At 38.3% G+C, this 22,094-nt stretch overlaps 1 protein-coding gene across 3 annotated transcripts in view; it reads left to right on the top strand.

Moving 5' to 3' along the window:
- Positions 1-22,094, top strand: part of LEPR (leptin receptor) — a 130,558-nt gene that overhangs the window by 6,429 nt on the left and 102,035 nt on the right. The window contains exon 1 of one of the 3 annotated variants that reach the window (XM_074265729.1): positions 144-344. The exons of the other annotated variants lie outside the window; for them this stretch is intronic. The gene's annotated coding sequence lies outside the window, so the exon portion shown is untranslated. Of the gene's footprint in view, positions 1-143; positions 345-22,094 lie in introns of those variants that run through there. 3 annotated transcript variants of the gene reach the window in all.

Here is a 22,094-nt window from a genome sequence, read left to right as displayed (position 1 = left end):
CCACCAGCTCAAGCCTCCAGTAGTTTTGTTCTCCCAGTTTTGTTGAGTCCTAGCACACCAGTTCCTTTAAGCCACTTATTAATCAGATTAACTTTTACAAAAGAACACTTGCTTCAAAGGTAGTTCAAGAAAAAAAAGCAAACATTCCAGTCAGTGCTGGGCAGGGAAGGAGCCTCAGACTTCTGGGCTGATTTCTCACAAGCTTCCCTGCTGGACTGGTGGTAACCATTAGCCTGTAATCCCAGACTCCATCATGGCTCAATCTCCTAGGTTGGGGCCTCCTCACACACCCTGAACCTGAAAAGCCCAAATGAGCCAGATCAGAATCATAAACCTGCTTCTTGGTGAGTCCTTTTTTGAAGGCTGTCCATTTTTCTTATTAAAGAGAGTATTTTGGTATGGTGAATAGTGTTGGACATGGAATCAAACACTAGGGTTCCTGCCTTTGATAATGGCTGTATAACCATGGACAAAACCTTTCGTCTGCCCATCTGTTTAAAGTAGTACTAATGTCTATGATACCTATTTGTTAGGGTAATTGCAAGGTTCAAATATGTTCATGGAAATAAAGCATTTTGTAAACTAAAAAATCTGATATAAATGAGGTCAGCTATGATGGTTCCTAGAGGCTCTTTTCTGACAGAAATAACAGGTTTAGAGCAGAGTCTCTGGCGTTCTTCCTGGATTTGCTGGCAGAGGGTCTCGGTTCTCATGGAGGCTTCCTTTGATTGCATTGCAAAGGAGACTGGGAAATCTTGTTACTGGACATGAAATGCAGCTGGGTTTCACTCTAGGTTGCCATATGTAATTCCCACATTGAATGGTGGTTATTGTACCAGTATCTCACTTAGCAACCGTGTCTAGGTCCTGCATGAACCGTGATTCTCCTGGGGGCTGGAGTTCTGTATTTATTTATTATTTTTAAAATTATATTTATGGTTCATTTATTTTAGCATTCATTAAAAATTTTTTTGAGTTCTAAATTCTCACCTTCCCTGCAGCCTCTCTCCCACACATCGAGAAGGCAAGCAAACATGATTTCATCTAAAAAATTAAATTACAAAATTATAATTATACTTTATGTATTTTAGCATATGTCTGTAGTTGTTAAAAGAAGCTTTCAATAAATTTTACTTTCTTTCTCCCTTGAGGATCTCCATCCCAACAGTGTCACTCCAATGACCCCACCAATTACTTGTTCTAGCTCATTTTGGTAATTAGGCTCACTACTTCCAGGGCACAGCACATATGAATTTGGACCCTAGCTCTGGTATTTTCTAATTTGTGATCCTGAGCATGTCATCAAATTCTTTTTGAGTCTCAGTTTACTTATAAACGGGGATCATGGGTGAGCTATTGACTTCATGGTGAAGAAGACAGCTTTTTTAATCTTAGAATGTTAAGTAAATGTAAATTATTATTATTATAGAGGCCAGATCTGCGATATTTCATCAAATAATGACACGCTCATTTCTATATTCTAGCCTTGTTGGATTAATGGGATGAGTGGGGACAAGGCTATGAGCTTTTTGACATTAAGATAAATGACGTTAAAACATTTAGATTGAAGATGATGGAAAAATTCTGAGGTCACTTTTATTTTACAGAGGAGGGAAATGAGAAGTTAAATGGCTCGCCCAAATTCTTGCTTGGAACCCAGGACCTTTAAGTCCAAAATGATCACTTTTCTCATCTCTCAATGAAACCATTTTTACTGACTCCTTCCCACTCTCCAGCTGTCCTAAATTTGCTTAAAGCCCTGGTCTCCTGCTCCAAAAGACAGCCTTGGACACTAGGGGCTGCCAGACCAATGTAATTGCTCCTCACTTCAACTCCCGGAGGCACTGAGGCACATCATGCAAATTAAACACATACTTTTAAACCAAAGAATCCACCATAACCAATAGGGGTTATATAAGGATCTAAGAAGAGGTCCACGGAGGGTAGAATGGAGCTCAAATGTGACCCCTAGATAAACAGAGAGAAAATTGTTTTCAATGGTTGGCAAAGAAGGAGACTTATTTGAAGCAATTATTGAAATTTATTCCCTCAAAAGAAACAGTGGGTTATGGTAGAATACTATTTCCTCCTAAATAAAATAAAAACCAGGAGGACTTGCTGAATTATCCAGGAGAAAATGGTCTTAGTGTCAAAGAATTTTAGAACGAGAAAGGACCTCAGTAGCCATTTAATCTGGGGGAGGAAGGAAGAAGAATAACCAATTTCCTCTCTAAAATATGTGATAAGTGCTATTTTTATCCTCAACTGGAGGATTCTAATGACTTGAATAAGCACATATTTTTTAAGCACCTACTATGTGCCAGGCACAGTGCTAAGTGATGAAGATGCAAAGTGAACTGCCCCCCCCCCCTCACACACACACTGAAATTCACCATCTAATGGGTGGAAGAGAATACTGTAACACAAATCTAAAGGACAAATGAGAAAGAATCAAAAAGTGAGGCACTTAAGAGGGAATGGGGAAAAACTTGCAGAAGAGGGTATTTTATTTAAAAAAAAAATGTGATTTTATCACTGTAGGTGAGCCCTCCATGAATACAGATTGCAGTCTTTCTGTTCCTTAGCTCTTAGTTGTCTCAGCCACAAGACCCCCTAGATTTAAGTCTAAAAAGAACCTTAGAGGTCTTCTAATCCAACCTCCTCATTTACAGTGGAGGAAAATTACATTCAGGAGCATTAAGGGATTTGCCCACAGTCACTCAGTTCATAAATAGGTTGGTCAATTTGAACTCAGTTCCTGTCATTCTAAATCTAGCACACTTTCTTGAGTTACTTTGACTCTATTTATCTACCTACCTGTCTGTCTGTTTACTTATCTACCTATCTACATACCTACCTACCTACCTACCTACCTATTTTCATAGTGTGTGTGTATATATATATATATATGCATATTTGTATATATCTATTTTTTTATCAATCAATATATATAGTCTGTACATATATCTACCTATATAGATTATATAAATATGTATGGGCATGCATATATATATATATGTGTGTGTGTGTGTGTGTGTGTATCTCAATCAATATAGTCTACATATATGTATGGGTGCATATATATATATATATATATAAATACTTTGTGCATATATATGGATATGCTTATTTATATATCTATCTATATTTATCAATCAATCTATCTATATGCTCTCTATATAAGAATGCAAATGTATATATGTGCATATTTATATATACCTATCTTTCTATCAGTACCATAAACATATGTGTGGACGTGTATGCACATGTGTGTATATTTATCAATATACATACACACATATATATACTCTACACATATGTATGGATATGCATATATATGTATATCTCTAACTATCAATATATACCTTACACATATGTATAAATGTGTGTATGTATATATATATATATATATATGTATATATATATATATATATGTGTGTGTGTGTGTGTGTGTGTGTGTGTGTGTGTGTGTGTGTACTCTATACACATGTACGATCTGTATGTGCATGTGTGGATATCTATTAATATACATATATATTCTCTCTCTATATATATGTATGGGTATGCATATATGTGTATATCTCTATGCATCTATCTAACTATATATTACACATGTGTATGAATGTATATATATATATATATATATATATATATTTGTATGTATGTATGTGTATAGGAGTATATATGCATGTGTGTATATCTATCAATATACATATATATATATATATATATATATATACTCTCTCTATATATATATATGTATGGGTATGCATATATGTGTATATCTCTATGCATCTATCTAGCTATATATTACACATGTGTATCTATCAATATACATATATATACTATATATATATGTATTCATATATATGTGTATATCTCTATCCATATATATTACACATATACATGAATATATATTACACATATGTATGAATATATATATGTGTGTGTGTATCTGTGTATATATATATATATATATATATATATATATATATATATATATATATATATATATATATATGCTATACATACACACTCTCTCTATATGTATGGGTATGTATATATATGTGTATATCTCTATCAATATATACATCTACACATATATTACACATATGTCTGAATGTGTATATGTGTGTATGTATATATATATACATACACTCTCTCTCTCTCTATATATATACACACACTCTGTATATATGTATGGATATATATTACACATATGTATGAATGTATATATATATGTGTATATCTATCAATATGTGTACTCTATACATATGAATGGATGTGTATGTATGTGTGTATATCTATCTATACTTTTTACATATATATGGATATGCCAAACGTGTGTATCTTTTTTATCAATCTCTATATAATCTGTACATACGTATGCAAATGTATGAAATCAATACATATATATTGCTTATATATGTGTGTGTGTCTATATATCTATTGAGATCTATAATCTATACACGGATTGCATATATGTGTGCATATTTATCAATCAATATATATTCTACCCATATGTATGCATGTATAGATAAGTATATATACCTCCATCTTTCTATCAATATATAGTCTATACATATGTATATATGCATGCATAGCTATGTATGCATATTGTATAGCTATATATTTATATACCTGTCATTTATCTATCTATTGATGTTCTAGATAAAGACATCTCATGAAACAACAGAGTGAGAAGAGTTTTCAGTCAATCTTCTTTCCTCTGACCTCTGGCTTACTCTGCCACAAATACACGCCCCACCAGGGAGCACAGGATCACATACGAAGGTCCCACAGATGGAGACCATATGGAGAGGGACAACTTAAACCTCGGATTCTTCAGGACTTCCAATGTCTTCTAGGGAACTCTCATAATCTTTTCATTTGACTTGTTCCTTTGCAGGGGGATGTCTTCTCTGGGCTCCCTTGGGCTCACTGGTCTTGCCCTTCAATGAGTAGGTTAGTCTGCTGTTCTTGGCAGGTGGTAAAGATCTGCGTTGAGGGCCTCTTTCTTTGAGTCTTGTAACCTTTGCTGGGCACACTCCCTCCTGCTATGTTTTGGGCTCATTTCTTTCAGGACCAGCTTCAGTTTACTAGGACATAGTGATTAGAACCTTTTCCTAATGAGATTGACAGCTCCTTTATTGTGGCCATCACATCCAGTAAATACAAATCCAGACTCTTAGGCTTTCCTCTTTGACTTCCAAGTCTGAGTAGAGAGCAAACAGTGTCTTCCAGTATAGATAATTATCTTCAAGTTCAATACTCAGGTATTTGCTAAATCTTCTCTGGCTTAAAAGCAAACAAATTTGACCAGAACAAAAGGCAAGCTAAGGAGGCAAGGTCAATATTATTTGCCCACTTAGCCTTGATTCCCGCTTTTATAATGTGTGCTTGCCAGCAGCAAAGTCTGATTGCTTTCATACTGTATTTTGGCCAGCAGAAAGACCTGTTTTCTTATCTTGAAAATAAGCACAGGGTAATTTGATGAGGGTACCTGATAACTAGGGGAATTAATGTGGGAGGCTGTTAAATTTGGGGTGACCTGGGCTGGTAGCCCACTTTTTCTACTTGTCTTGGTATACTAGTGGTCAGATCATTTCCCTTCTCTGAGACTATTTCCATATGATAATTAAATAAAAATGGGTTAGGTCACTTTGGGCTCAAAATCTATGATCTTCTGACTCAAACTCAATGGCAATATGTGCTAGCATCATAATTGCTCTTCAGATAATGAGCGGTCCACCATGCCAGGAACCAAATCTAGTCTCTTTAAAGTTGTCTGAAAAGCCATCTGCTTCCCCCAGGAACATGGGCACTCACATGTGTTCACGTCACATCAGTTTATTATTATCCTTTATCATTACAAATTGCCTGCTTTGTCAGGGTTGTTCTCAAAGTGGTTTCTAAACAGTAAATCCTGCAATGCTTTTACTAACAATTTCCACGACTCGCCAACAACATCACTTGAATGTTACCTTTGCTGAGCAGAGATGTTCTTTTGGGAGCATCGTGTCTTTTGAGTGAACATCACAGGAGAGAATGAGAATGGAGGAAACTGTCAATGTAGCCTGTTGGGAAATCCTTGGGCTGATGTCACTGAAGCTTCAGGCGCTGCTAATGTACCTCTAGAATGATCTGAACATATTACCCAACGTCCTCCCCACTGGCTGCTTTCTTCCCGTCAAAAAGGATAGGAAAAATTGCACAGTCTAAGCTCCTGGCCACTTCATGCTTCTTCCTCGGCAGATGCCTTGTAGCCTCTTCTTAAATTCAGCAAGTGGCGGGGAACATATTACATCACAACATGATCTGCTACATTGCTGGACCGTTTTAATGACTACTCAGTTAATAAGTAGGTAGAGAATATACTATGGAATGCATAGAAATGAATTCTCAAATCAAAGGTCCTGGGTTCAAATTCTACATCAGTCACTTTTTAACTAAATAATCTTGAGGAAGTCTTCACATCTAAAGGCTTCAGTTTGCTTTTCTGGAAAATGAAGATAATAAGAGCATTTTTGTTGTGGTTCATCCTATTCTTCATGAGCCCATTTAGGTTTTCTTGACAAAGATCCTGGAGTGGTTGTCATTTCCTTTGCCAGTCCATTTTACAGATGAGGAAACTGAGGCAAACAGGGTGAAGTGTTTTGTCTACAGTCACACAGTTAGTAAGTGTCTGAGGCTGGATTTGAAGTCAAGAAGATGGGTCTTTTGGACTCTAATTCTAGCACTCTCCCTGTTGTACCATATAGCTGTCCTAATAAAATCATCTACCTTAAAGGATTTTGTGAGTTAAATGAAATAATATATAAAAATTACTTCACAAACCCTACATCTCTAACTGTATTATTGTTCTCATTTTATTTTATTAGTGGATACTAACATACACTGGCCTAAAACCCTAGCTCCTAGTATAAAATCAATTATAGAAACTATGTCTGCTTTTAGGAGCAGACTCTCTGACTGGGCCAAGTTCTTTAATGCCCAACTCCTCCTCCTCCCTGAAGTTAGGTTCTACTAATCTGAATTTATGTCCCACAGTTTCCCCCAAACCTGGATTTAGTCACCATTATTTTAGCACATACTTAGTTTTGGTTGTTTTCCTTCTCAAAGAGATTTCATTTTCCAGTTCCTGTTTCAGATTGCTCACTGTTTGAAGTATCTTCTTATAGGTTCCATATAGGATCACAGAGCAAGAGTTGGAAGGGGTCTGAAATGCCATTTAATCTAACCCTCATTTATATATGAGGGAACTGAGGCACAGATAGAGTGCTGGACATGGAGTCGGGAAGACCTGAATCCAAATCCAGCCTTAGATACTCATGATAGGTGTGGCTCTGGACAAGTCCCAACTTTGGGGCTCCAGCTTTCTTATTTGTAAATAAAGCTATTAATCAGACTTGCCTCCCAGAATATTGTGAGGACTTAATGAGGTGACATTTGTAAAGTATTCTGTAAATCTTCAAGTGCTACATAAATGCTGGCTGTTATTATTATTTGTCCAAAGTCACTCAGATAATAAGTATCACACCTAGTGTCTGAATCTGTGTCCCACAATCCTTACTCTGCCCTTCCTCATCTCACGCTGGGCATATTTACTCTCTAGTGGGGGGAAGAGACAGACAGAGGGGCTGCCTTCAAACCTTTGCAAGGCTGGAACATGGAAGAGGATTTATTCTCTTTGACCTCAGATGATAGCAGGTTGAAAGATAGCAATTTTAGAGGAAGAAATTTAAAAACAAATGGTTGGAATTGTCCAAGGGCAAAATGGTGATGGGGCACTTTGGGAAGTGCTGAGTTTCTCAACATGGGAAGTCTTTTAGCACAGGAAGGAGGAAGACGTGTCAGAGATGGGGAAACATGGAAAATTCCTCTTATTGTATTAGAATTGTGTCTGAGGTTGTTCCCTAGGCCTGCGGTGTCTGGACTCTGCCTGTGAGCCAGCCTACATGGTCTCCCGTTTGTTGGTATTTCTGCCCTCTGGGAATGGATTCTCCTCTCTATTTGCTTTTGCAATTTCTGCTTCTATGCTTGCGTTCCCATTTTTTCCCCATGAGTTGAGGGTTTCTAAGCTGTTTACTTTAGAAACCTGCAAGCTTGGGGTTTGGGCAATATTGCTACAAGGAGATGTGGAATATGGAGAAGGGAGAGCAGACAATTAGAAATGAGGTTCCTCCTAGTGCCCTCCCTACCCTTGTGGAAAAATATGAGAAGACCTACCTCCCTATTCCTCTGAAAAAGTTGTAGGAAATATTACATTATTATTAGGGCTTTGTGGATTCCTAATTTCTCTCTCTCTCTCTCTCTCTCTCTCTCTCTCTCTCTCTCTCTCTCTCTCTCTGTCTCTCTCTCTCTCTGTCTCTCTCTCTCTCTCTCTCTCTCTCTCTCTCTCTCTCTCTCTCTCTCTCTCTCTGCCTCTCTCTGCCTCTCTCTCTGCCTCTCTCTCAAATTTTTTCTTTGTTATATGAGATGGTCCACTGGAAGATAAAAGGGAAGTCTAGGTGACATAAAAATATATCAGTAAAATTTATTTAAAAAAAGAAATGGGGGTCGTCCATAGGGAGCATAGCTTGAGACAGAACAAAATTTAGAGACCTGAGGATCCATCAGGAACCCCACAGAGATTTCCCTTCTACCCTTGGCTTGGTCCAGAGCCTCAAGGAGGACTAGGTTAGGGTTTGGGCTGAAAAGGTTACCTCTTTGTGACAGAGGTAACTTTAAAAATGTTTTTGTTTTTTTATTATATAATTTTTTTAGCTTTTTATTTTCAAAATATATACAAGGATAGTTTTCAGCATTCATCCTTGCAAAACCTGTGTTTAAATATTTTTCTCCCTCCCTTCCCCTCACTCTCTTCCTAGATAGCAAGCAATTCAATATATATTAAGCATATAATTCTTCTATACACAAGAGGTAACTTTTTTTTAATGCATGATTGCTAGCTTGTTTATTTTATTTCCAAAAACATTTTATTAGTTTTGAGTTTCAAATACTCCTCTCCACTCCCCCAAGATGGTAAATAATCAGATATAGGTTATACACATGCAATTATATAAAACATTTGCATATTAGTTATTTTGTAGAAGACTCAAATAAAAGAAAAAAATGAAAAAGAAACAGAGTGAAAAATCACATGCTTCAATCTGTCAATATTTAATCTATATCAATTCTTTCTCTGGAGGCTGGAGGCGTCATCATTAGATCTTTGGGATTGTTTTGGATCATTGTATCGCTGAGAATTGCTAAGTCATTACAGTTCTTCATCGAACAATATTGCTTGTTACTATGTTCTCCTGGTTCTGCTCACTTTTCTATGACTCAGTTCATGTCAGTCTTTCTAGGTTTTTCTGAAATCGCCCTTCTTGTCCTTTCTTATAGCACAACAATCGCCTATTACAATCATATACCACGGTTTGTTTAGCCATCCCCCAGTTGATAGGGGTGCCCTTGATTTTCAATTCTTAGCCACCACAAAAAGAGCTGCTATAAATATTTTCAAACAATTAGGTCTTTTTTCCTTTTTGGGGGGTGTCTGTTGCAGAAGTATTGCTTAGCTTACAAGACTATCAAGACTGAACATATTAAAATACAATCGGGAAATATTTAATACAACAAAATAGATACGTGACATTTTTAAACTTGCTGTGTGTCCCACAATGTCCTTTATGTTCAATTTCATGGCCCCCATTTGTACTTGAACTTGACACTTCTAGTTCGTCATAAAATTCATTTTTAATGCAATTCAATTCAACAGAGTCATTCAAAATTTACTGTGTTCTAGGCTCTGATAATATGCTGACCATATGGTCCCTCTCCTTAAGGAGAGTATAATTTACATTTATTAGGCAGAGTATACAAATTATTAGTCTGCTCTAACACCAGGGGAATGGTGACCTTCTGTTCACTTCCCTCCCTCTCTAAATGTAGATAAAACAACTTGTTTAACTAGAATCATTTAGTTGGTCCTAATCATGAAGAGACATTTGGAGAATATTGAGGTGTTTTGTCAAGCTTCTAGCTCCATTGGGGGTCCTAGTGCCAGCCAGAACACATAGATAAAATTATGAAGCAAGGGGATGGGAAACATCAGGCTATTTGCTTTGCCCCAAAACTACCAGTGTCACTGAAAAAGGCTTATTCAAGGATGTGATATTGGAGAACAGAATCACCCAGTAGAATAATACCTGACTCAGAGTCTTGGGCTTTGCTACTTAAATTTTTGGCAAGTTAATTAACTCTGGGCCTCTAATTCATCATCAGTAAAGTGACCTGTTTGAGTGAGATGAACTCTCTGGCCCCTTCTGATTCTGTCTATATGATTCTGTCTCTGTGACTTCTGAACACCTTTGTGTGTGATGCCAGGAGTTGATGGTCTCTATAACTCTGAGGAGACATTTTAGAATTGTGATACCCTGACTTGGTTTTTTATAACAAGGAAACTCTGAAATATCTCCCTCTGTCATACTATGTTGGTAACTTTAAGAGAAATTTGTTTCCCTTTGGGAGGTATGGAATCCTGCAGTCAGAGAGATGTAGAAGTAGAAACAAAACTGGAGAGAACTTACCTACTAGAAATTATGGAGAGCTAGGTAGGTACCATATGCTGGGGAACCAGAAAAGTGAGTTCTTGCCAATAGTCCTATCTCAAGTAAGATTGTGAGTATCTATGGGTCCCTGGGGGAAGGATTGCTCATATTTTCCATGAATTCTTTGTATATTTTCTGTGTGTAAATGAAATTTGTTCTTTCTTTGAGCTCTGTGAACCTTTGTGCTTGTAAGGAGAATTGGTGCTAAGGAAACGAATCTTGTTTATTATGGTTTCTAGATTTTGTAACTGAAAGCAAGGAGGAAAAGATGTGAGAAATCCCTCAAAGCATACTCAGGGTCTTTGTACCAGGTGAAGGTCTCTACAGGGTGGTTTTATTTATAATATAAATTAGAATGTGCTAAGAGATTAGCAGAGGTACAAATAAAATCCTTTGAGGGAATATGAGGAGGGAGACAATATTTCCATCTGGGTAGATGTCTCCGAGAAGGTACAGAACAGACGGAACTCCAGCTGCATCTTTAAGGAAGGAAAGGAGTTTAACAAATGGAGGCCAGTGGGGGCAGCTAGGTAGCGCAGTGGATAGAGCACCAGCCTTGAATTCAGGAGGACCCGAATTCAAATCTGCTCTCAGACACTTAACACTTCCTAGCTGTGTGACCCTGGGCAAGTCACTTAACCCCAGCCTCAGGAAAAAAAAAAAAAATGGAGGCCAGTGGGATTGACCTCAGGTGGGGGAAAGATCACAAGTCATGTCACAGAGATAGCAAAGGATAGCACAAATCCAGAAGTTGCCAAACAGGATGATGAAATGCCTTTAGTTCTATCAATCAATCAAAAAAAGTGTTAAATAACCACTATGTGATGAGTTAGCACTATGCTAGAGACCCAAGAGTAAAAGTGAAACACCCTTGACCTCAAAGAGCTTACATTTTACCAAAGGAAACAAACACATATGTGTCCATAAGCAGACATAAAGGACTATTGGAAAGATGAGCAGCTGAAGGGACTGAGAAAGTTTCTTTGCCGAAGATCCTATAGGAAGTCAGAGATATCTAGAGGTAAAGAGGAAGAGGAGGAAGAAGAGGAGCAGGAGGAGGAAGAAGAGGAGCAGGAGGAGGAATATTCCAGTTATGGGGGATCACGAATATGAAAACATGAAAATCAGAGATGAAGCAGCAGGTGAGATATGGAGAAAGATGATTTCATGATTGATTTTATACTCATAGCACCCTTGCCTTTCTTTCGAACTTAGGAGACTTTGTAGTCCATACTACATGCCTAATAAATACTTGTTGGCTTAATTTGACTTTAATTGATGATAGCAAGAGTGCTGAAGAGTGAGGAGAAAGTGATATGGTAGAGGACTAGCCTGGAATTAACTACTTGAGATTTGAAGGGCTGAGAATTTACTATTTAGAAAAAAAATATTTTTAATATGATCTTAGGTTTTAGAACTGGTAGAGACCTCAGAGATAAAACAAAATCTAACCTCCTATTTTGCAAATAAAGGAACTGAGACTTAGGAATTGTATCCATCTTGTCTGAAGTAGGATTGAAAACAAGATTTTCTTGGGTCCAGTGCTCTATGTACTAGTGAAATCATGCTGTCTCTAAGCAGAGATTTTGATTTGTAATATAAAAACAATCATAGGAATCCCAGGATACTTTTGAGAGGATGAGCTTTCCACCCATCCCAGGAAACAGAGAATCCCTTCCAAAGGCTTAAAGCCCATAGTAATAGCATTTTACAGCGAAGGAAACCAGTCAGAGCTTAGACAAGAGGGAATAGCAAGCATCTGTGTTTTCATCAGCATGAAGAACGTCACTTTGTTCACTCAGTTGATTGAGCCATATTAATTAATCACCTACTGTGTACAAGGCACAGGGACAAAAGTATAGATAATGAAACATTGCAAGGAACTGTCTGAGACACATTGAGATAAAATGATTTGCCCCAGTATACACAGCTGGCAAGTGTTGAAATTTGGATTTGAACTCAGATCTCTCTAAGTTGTGGTCCAGTAATCCTCTTCCTCTGCCACAGTGTTTCTAGTCTGTAACGTGCTGTTGTCTCCAGAAGCTGCTGATTGTTCGCTCTCTGGGAGGAGATCTGCTGTGTCCACTCAAATCTCTCGGACAGATTCTTCTTCCTGTAGAGAGCCGACTTCCCTTCCTGCAGAGAGCAGCCTCAAGTCTGGTCTAGAAACAACTCCCTTTTTCCTCCAGAGCTGCCCTCTTTATCCTCCCAGAGAATGGGTATAGGATAATGCAAGGGCTTCTGGGAAGAATTACTTCAACCAATGAACTTGCTCCTCCTAAGCATGCAAGCTCTTCCCCAGGAAAGGCCAGAACTAGGGAATTGTCAAGTACCGACTTAGCACTTAGTAAGAACCTAATATCTCAGTATCTCATTAGCACTTAGTAAGAACCTAACACTAGTCTAGACAGCTCCAGGAAAAATTCAGACCTCAATGTGACACTGGAAATGTTACATTTGAAGGAATTGCTCTTTTTAGATCATAGCTCCGCCTGCTCCGCTGAGTAACTAGCTATTACAATAATAGGCTTCCATATTTTCTTTGGGCTCCAACTTAAGGTGTTCTAAGAGTTTTGAGTTAAGTGACATCTTGAATGGGAGTGTGATTGGCGGTGTGATTCCCTGCTGAGATTGTTCATTCTTCCCATAATATTCTACCTGGGAAGACCTCAGGCTATCTCCAGGTCAGAATCAGCCCTTTAGCAAAAGAGCTGATTTTCTAGTAGGGAATATGTAGATTATCTCGGTTATACTATCGTCAGAGTAGAAGGATGGAGACCCAGGGAGCTGGGAACATTGAGTTTCCTTCCTATTCACATTTATAAGCCTTTTTAGAAGTCATCTATTAGAGACACTTGAAGCCAAATGGAACACTGCTAAAATGGTGGCTTGAGATATAGGACAGCATTTTTATTTTATTAGCTCTCCACCTCCCTCCTTTTCTGTATCCTGAGTGGAGCCAGCCCTACATTGCTTTGTCCTTTGCACTATTCAGTCTTTGCTGTGTGGATCAAAATTGTTTTCTGGCCATTTTGGGCCAGACAGTGTTTTTTGCCCATTCTACTTGGAGCTGAAAATAGCCTATTCAGAAGGTTCCACACAAACCATTCCTAAACAGTGGATGAATGCCATGGTTCTAGCTTGACCCTGGGCAGAATTGCAGAATTGCAGAATTGTAAGGGAACTTAGAACACAAAATGTGAGAACTGGAAGGAAACTTACAACACAGAATGTTAGAGATGAAAGGGACCTCACAGCACAGAATGGCAGAACCAGGAACACCCTATGCCAGTGGTGTTGGAGAACTTAAAATGTTAGAACAAAGAACATAGAAAGTGAGAACTGGAGGAGAATTTGGAAAAGCATCTGTCAGGGCTACAAGGGACTTCAGGACAACATTTTACCATCGGGGAACCTGAGACCTGGGGAAGTTAGGATTTGACAAAGTAACACATGTAGTGAGCTAGATTTCGGCAGGTGTCCTCTCACTTCTGAATCAAGATTCTGTGGCTTTACATGCTGTGCTCTTTCAATAGAAAAGAGGCAAAAATAATGAAATTCTGTGCAGGTGAATCTGGTGGGAGGGCCAGGGCAATGCATTGTAATGTAGCATTCTGGAAATCATAGGGGTGCTGTCCAGTGGTGGTTGAAATAAGTCTGAACCAGAAGTCAGAAGCCTGAGGCATTGAAAACTGTGTGACTGAGCGATTCGCCTCTCCTCCTTCAGTTTCCTCAGCTATATGATGAAAAGGCTGGATTAAACCAGGGATTCTTACTAGTTTATGTCTTATAGACACCTTTGTTGTGGGCTCCTGCTTAAAAATCTTGGATTTGAAACAATCATAGTGGAAGGAAATACTACAATTCTGTAATTCATCAATGAAAATTACATATATACATATTTTCCCATCCAAGTTCAAAATCTATCTATGCATTATAGAAACCTATTGTCTGGGTACTCCTGTCAAGAACCTCTGGATTATATGGAATCTAGACTAATTTTCTGACTTCAGTCATTTACATTTATGGAGAAATCCTTAGATCTTTCTGAACCTCAGTTTTCTCATTTGTGAAAAGAACGGATAGCACGAATCTCCTCAGTCTTTTCCAGCTTTAATGAATAGAAGTTGCAGAAGCACAATTTTTTTATGCACGAGTAATTTTTTTTATAACATTATCCCTTGTATTCATTTTTCAAAATTTTCCCCTCCCTCCCTCTCCTCCCTCCCCTAGATGACAGGCAATCCCACACATTTTACAGTATAACCTAAATACAATATATGAGCAGAGTCACAAATTTAAGCTTATTATAACAATGGGATGTTGTTTACTCAAATAGACTATAAACTTCTAGAGACCAGAGGCTTGTTCCCTCTAATTCCCAGCCCTTCCCACAAATACCTGGCATAAAGTTGGTGTCTAATAAACATTTGTTGAATCAATAAATGGAAAATTGAAAGGTAATTCCTTGCTCCTCAGTGGAAGTCTTCTGGGAAGGGCTGGATGACCAATTGTTGGGTGAACTGAGGAGGGAATTCTTACTCCAGAATGGCTTGAACCCCATGCTCTTTGAGGGCCCTTCCAACTTAGAGACCTTGTGATGCTGCAATTCTGATTCTAAAAGTGGAATCATGATCTCAATGAAACAGTTCACATCTTGAAAACATTTCCACTTATATAACTGAGGGAAAGGCAGCCAAGTGATGGAAGAGCTTGGCTGGAGGCACCCATTCTAGGCACTTGGATCATTCCACTGATTCTCCCGTTTGCCTTTTGCAAGGGGTGGTTTTTGTGTTGTTCAAGAAGGCAACGCTTCTTTATTTGTTTTGGGAAGGCAGTTAGCCAAGACACATGACTGAAGGCGGTTTACATCCTGAGGCATGATTATACAGACGTCAACCCGGTATGCTGAAATTTTAGTTGGTGTGAAGTTGTTATGTGGATTAGGTTTCAAAATACTTCACCTATAAAAGTTGCAAGAGACAAATAGATTTACTTTTTACATTTCTTAATCAGGGTTACCAAGGGGTTATATTTGGAATAGTACAAAGGAGCCTGAGTTTGTATTTTGCCTGGCTCTGGGCCTTACCATCACTGTGAAAATGGACAAATGAGCTAACTTCCATACACCTCGGTTTATTTTTAAGAAAAGGAAAGTGAATCCAAATTTTTCAGTCAATGAAAAGCATCCTTGTCTTTATCTCACGGCATCCTCAGCCCATTGAGAAAGAAAAATACAAACTCTATTATGACCACATATAATCACACAAGAATTTCTGCTTTGACCATGTCCAAAAGTCTATTCTTTGAATCCACAGGAGATTGGTAGCAGGTTTCATCAAGAGTTCTCTGGAATCATTCAACCCCTCTGGAACGAATGACCATTGTGTTGATCAGAGTTCCAGTCTTTCCAAGTTGTTTGTTTTTATCATGTTATTGTCATTATATAAATTGTTCTCACCTCACTCTGCATCAATTCATAAAAGCCGGCTTCTCTGAAACCATTCCCTTCCTCATTTCTTGCAGCACACTAGTACTCCCTCAGAGTCCATGTTCAGCTATTTCTCAATTGATGGGTCTAACCCTAACCCTAACCCTAACCCTAACCCTAACCCTAACCCTAACCCGATAAACATTCAATCAGCAGCAGCTCACCAAAAAAATCCAAATTATACCCAGAATATTTAAGATTAATCTGTATTTGTACACTTTCTCCATCACTTTATTAAGTTTAGATGATCAACAAAAGAAAACCAAAACAAATCTCATGATTTGTCGTCTGCTGATTTCCACAGTATAAATGTCCACACTGAAAAGTTTAACATTTGTCTCTGATGAGCTGCTTTGAGCTCACTCCAGCATCCGATTAGATCTTCCCATTAGGTTCTGATTCTTTGCCACTACAAAAAGAAGCTGCTCCAAATATTTTTGTACTTTTGTGCTCTTTCCTTCTCTCTTTGATCTCTTTAGAGTATTACTGGGTCAAAGTTTATGCAGAATTCAATAACTTTTGGGGCCTAATTCCAAGTTGCTTTCCAGAATGACCGGGCCAGATCACAGTCCCAACAAAACTGTATCAGTGTCTCTTGTTTTCCATAATCCCTCCAGCTTTTGCCATTTGGGGGGGGGGGGGTCAACTTTTCCAGTCTGACAGATGTGAGGTGAAACCTGAGAAATATTTGAATTTTAATTTCTCTAATCATTAGGACTTTATAGCATTTTTCTCATTTGACTATTGATAACTTGAATCTCTTCATCTGAAAGTTGCCTCTTGATACTCTTTTCCTGTTTATCATTACAAAATATTCTTATTTTGCTAAATTTGAATCAGTTCTTTATATAGAGTAGAAATGAGGTTTTTTTGTTTTTTGGGGTTTTTTTATCAGAGAAGACTTGCTATAGAATTGTGCTTTTTATTTTGCTGGCCTGAGATTTTTCTGGTAGAGGAAAGAGAGTCCCTGGCCCAAGTCAGATGGGCATCTGCTCTGAACTCAGAGCCTTGCCAAGTTGCCTGGGTCACTGAGATCTTAAATGACTTGTGCCAGACTTTGTGTGTCAGGACAGGGTTCAAACAAAGTGTTTCTGACTCCCAGGTCATCTCTCTAGCCATTGTCCCATATTGCATCTCTCTCCCCATTTTACAAACCAAGGGGCTGAAGTAGGTGGAGGGCAGCTAGGAAGTGACTGAGGTGGGATCCAAATCTCTCCTGACTTTCCAGTCTAACACTCTATTCACTAACTCTCCTGCTTAGCCCACTGCCCCACACATGAGATGGTGTAGTACGGTACCTGCAATATTATTGGTATCAAGAACTCCCTATGAAATGCCCTTGGCCAACAATAATAAGTGTATTTTACATAAGGGTTGGCTGAGGCACTCGGATGTCAAGTTTGGCTCAGGGTCACAAAGCCAGTATGGATTAGACATCTCGTCTTCCCCTGAAATCTGAGTTCTTCCCACTATGCTAAGCTGCTACTTACCTTTGCGTTTAATAAATTCTTGTCAGATTTCCCTCTAGCTCTCAATTTATTGCCCTGTACCTTGGAAGGTCCCAGTAGCATCCCAGCAGGCCACTGTCCCAATGGGTAGAGTGAATTTCAGCTCCTGGGGAGCTCTCCAGAGAGGGCATTCAGACTGTGTTAGTGGGCAGCAGTTGGCATGATTGCAAGCTTGGCCACACCATGATGCTTCTTGGATCAGCAAAATAAACTATACATTCCTTGTGGCTACAGGCACATTGCTTAGTAAAACAAGTTCTGAAATGTCCACAGCAAATGGCTCTGGTGCCATTGCCCAATTTATTAGGTGAACCCTACCATATTTTTTTCTTGAGTTTCATCATCTTATTTAACAGGATTCTCATACTGCCATCCAAGAAGAAGTCAAGTCTGTATAAGAGAAAACCTCAGGATTCACTTGGAGGACCTGGAAGAGGCTAAGGCTTTAGTTAGAGGCTCAGCTGTCTGTCGGTAAGTCAATAAACATTTATTAATAGCCCACTATGAGGGAGGCACTGTGAAAAGCACTGCAGATACAAAGACAGAGAATAGTCCCTGCCTTTGAGAAAGCTCCAAATTTAATGAGTCAACGGGAGGGTTAAATAATTGTCGCTTGCCACCTAACAATGGATCAATAAGTTTAGTGGATGCATTTATTGATTTCAAGCTGTCTTACCATAATTGGCACTCGTCTGATATTGCCAAATAAAATACTGATCCTCAAAAAGATCGCCCTAGTGCCATCTAACCATCTCAGTTAGAAAGAAGGGGAATTCATATTTCAGTTGTAGGCAGTGGTACTCTGACACTCCATCTGCTCTCAAAGTAAGACCAACAGCTCTTGGGGCAGGCCCTCATTTCCTCTCACCTGAACAATAGGCTGCTTGGTGGTCTCCCTCCCCAACTCTAACCCTAACCCTAAATGCCTCCCGACTCTAACCCTAACCCTAACCATCCCAGTCCATCCTGCAGCAATTTGTGACTAGGCCCCAAAAATTATTGAATTCTACATAAACTTTGACCCAATGAAACTACTTAGGGAAACTGAGGCACGGGCAATAAATGATTTGCTTAGGGTTACAGAGTTATCAAATGGATTGGATCTTGTCTTCCTGACTTGATGGTGCTAGAATGAAAACCTGGTCATGTTATTCTTCTATTTGATTAACCCCAGTAAGCTCTCTAATAATTTCAGGAAAAAATATGAAATCCTTTGTTTTGTACTAAAGATCCTTCATAATCTTCTCTTACTCCTTATTTGTCCCTTCCTTTCTCCCATGGACTCTTCAAGGCAGTGACAATGGGTTATTTTTGTTTTTGCACGAGACTCCCAGCCATCTGACCTCCTGATTGCATGCATGTTTGCCAACTGTTCCCCCAATGCCCCTCCTCCCCTTTGCCTCTGGCTTCCCTGACTCTAGTCCAAGCTAAATCCCCCCTTTGCAAATCCCTTTAAGGTAAAACCCTTTCCTCTTTTGATTTCTCTCTGATTCACCCCATCTACATCTTGTCTGTAGATAATTGTTTGCATGTTGTCCCTTCCATGAGATTATGAGCTCAGACTTCCTTTGCCTTTCTTTGTATCTTCAGCACAATGCTGGGCCCACTTAATCAACCAGTGTTGACTGACTGGCTCTTTCCACACTCCATATCACTCACAGAAGTGGAAGGATATCTAGTAAAATCTCCTCATTTACACATGAGAATGTTGAGACCCAGGAATAGAAAATGACTTGTATAAAGTCACACAGGCAGTAGGCGACAGAACTTAAACCTGAAGATACGTTCCCTGTCTTTAAAATCCAGCTTTCTTTATACTTTCATGAATCTCATTGTTTTCCCTTCCCCAGCTCCAAATTCTACCCTTTTAACCTAAATCCTGACCTTTCCGAAAGCTGTTCTGAGAAAAAAGATAACCCATGTATCTATTGGGTTATCGCCCAAATGACACAGCACAACATCCCAAGAGCATTTCGTGCAATCTGTGACCTTTTCTTTGGCCGTCCCCATGGTTTTCCCATGTTTGGTTGTAATAGGTGGCAGAGATATTGGAATGAGAGAAAACAGATGATGTCTTTTGCCATGGCAACAAGAAAAGCTTTTATAAAGTGAGCCAGGGAGGGGAAGGTTGTTTTTGGTCCCTGTGAACCTGGTTCCTTTGAAGGAGGGATTCAGATGCTTTATCAGTTCTCCAAAATAGCAATCAGCAGACCACAGTGGTCAATTCAATTAGTGCGCCATCCTCTTTTTGTACTTTCAGGTAAGGTTGATCCCACATTTGCTCACAATTTTGGGGATGCGAAATATATTTAAGAACATAAGTTTCAGAACAGTTATCCCTACATAGAATTATCACCCAATTAACTTTCTTAATGATTACATAAACAAGTCATCGTCAAGCTTCAGCCTGAAGGCTTCATTGGGGATGTGGGGGAAGAACTACTCCCAAACCATTCCATTTCTAATTCTTAACAATTCTTTCCTGATGTCACACCTAAATTGGCCTTCTTGTATCATCTAGGGAAAAAAAAAAACATACTTGACCTCTTCTCCAGACATCACTTCAGATACTTGAAGATAGCTATGTCATCCATTATTTTCCTCTTCTTTGGGCTAAACATTCCCAGTTATTCAATTGACCCATCTATGACATAGACTTGAGACCCTTCCTTGTCCCAGTTACCCTTGTCTTGATGATCTCAAGTTTATTTTTAAAGTGTGAAGACCAGAACCAAAGAGCACTCCAGATGAGCACATACTGTGGAACTCCCTCTTCCTTCTTTCTGTACCTCTGTTTTTCTAAATGAAACAAAATGAACTTTAGCTCTTCCATGTCAACCTACTGATTCCTATTCAGGTTCAAGGCCACTAACCCCTCCAGATTAGTTTCAGATCAATGGCTGATTTTCTATGCTACCTGCATCTTTCATTTGTATCCTGCGACTTTGCTAAAATTCTGAATTATTTCTAATAGCTTTTTAGCAGAGTCTTTGGGGTTCTCTAAGTATACCATCATGTCATCTGCGAAAAGTGACAATTTGATTTCTTCATTTCCTACTCTAATTCCTTGGATCTCTTTCTCGGCTCTTATTGCCGAGGCTAGAGTTTCTAGTACTATATTGAATAGTAATGGTGATAGTGGGCAACCTTGTTTCACTCCTGATCTTACAGGGAAAGGTTCTAGTTTATCACCATTACATATGATGTTTACTGAAGGTTTTAAATATATGCTCCTTATTATTTTAAGGAATAGTCCATTTATTCCTATACTCTCAAGTGTTTTTAGTAGGAATGGATGTTGGATTTTATCAAATGCCTTTTCTGCATCTATTGAGATGATCATATGGTTTTTATTAATTTGATTATTAATATGGTCAATTATACTAATAGTTTTCCTAATATTAAACCAGCCCTGCATTCCTGGTATAAATCCCACTTGGTCATAGTGTATTATCCTGGGGATGATTTTCTGAAGTCTATTTGCTAATATCTTATTTAAGATTTTAGCATCAATATTCATTAAGGAAATTGGTCTATAGTTTTCTTTCTCAGTTTTCGATCTACCTGGTTTAGGTATCAGTACCATGTCTGTGTCATAGAAGGAATTTGGTAGGACTCCTTCAATCCCTATTTTTTCAAATAGTTTACATAGCATTGGAGTTAGTTGTTCTTTAAATGTTTGGTAGAATTCACCTGTAAATCCATCTGGTCCTGGGGACTTTTTCTTAGGAAGTTGGTTAATAGCTTGGTCTATTTCTTTTTCTGAGATGGGACTATTTAGACTACTTACTTCTTCCTCTGTTAATCTGGGCAAGCTATATTTTTGAAGGTATTCTTCCATTTCATTTAAGTTATCAAATTTATCGGCATAAAGTTGAGCAAAGTAGCTCCTAAGTATTGTTCTAATTTCCTCTTCATTAGTGGTGAGTTCACCCTTTTCATTTTCAAGACTATCAATTTGCTTTTTCTCTTTCCTTTTTTTAATCAGGTTTACTAAGGGTTTGTCTATTTTGTTGGTTTTTTCATAAAACCAACTCTTAGTTTTATTAATTAATTCAATAGTTTTTTTACTTTCAATTTTATTAATCTCACCTTTTATTTTTTGAATTTCAAGTTTTGTGTTTGTCTGGGGGTTTTTAATTTGTTCCTTTTCTAGCAATTTTAGTTGTAAACCCAATTCGTTGGCCCTCTCTTTCTCTATTTTATGCAAGTAGGCCTGTAGAGATATAAAACTTCCCCTAATTACTGCTTTGGCTGTATCCCACACATTTTGGTATGATGTCTCATTATTGTCATTTTCTTGGGTGAAGTTATTAATTATGTCTATGATTTGCTGTTTTACCCAATCATTCTTTAGTATAAGATTATTTAGTTTCCAATTATTTTTTGGTCTATTTTCCCCTGGCTTTTTATTAAATGTTATTTTGATTGCATTATGGTCTGAAAAGGTGCATCTTTCATTTGTGAAGTCGACATTATTTCACTCACATTTAAGACTTC

This window comes from Sminthopsis crassicaudata, chromosome 4 (assembly GCF_048593235.1).
Source record: "Sminthopsis crassicaudata isolate SCR6 chromosome 4, ASM4859323v1, whole genome shotgun sequence".
Taxonomy (NCBI): domain Eukaryota; kingdom Metazoa; phylum Chordata; class Mammalia; order Dasyuromorphia; family Dasyuridae; genus Sminthopsis; species Sminthopsis crassicaudata.
Note: the sequence above shows the minus strand (reverse complement) of the source record. Positions and strands in the feature narration are given on the sequence as shown.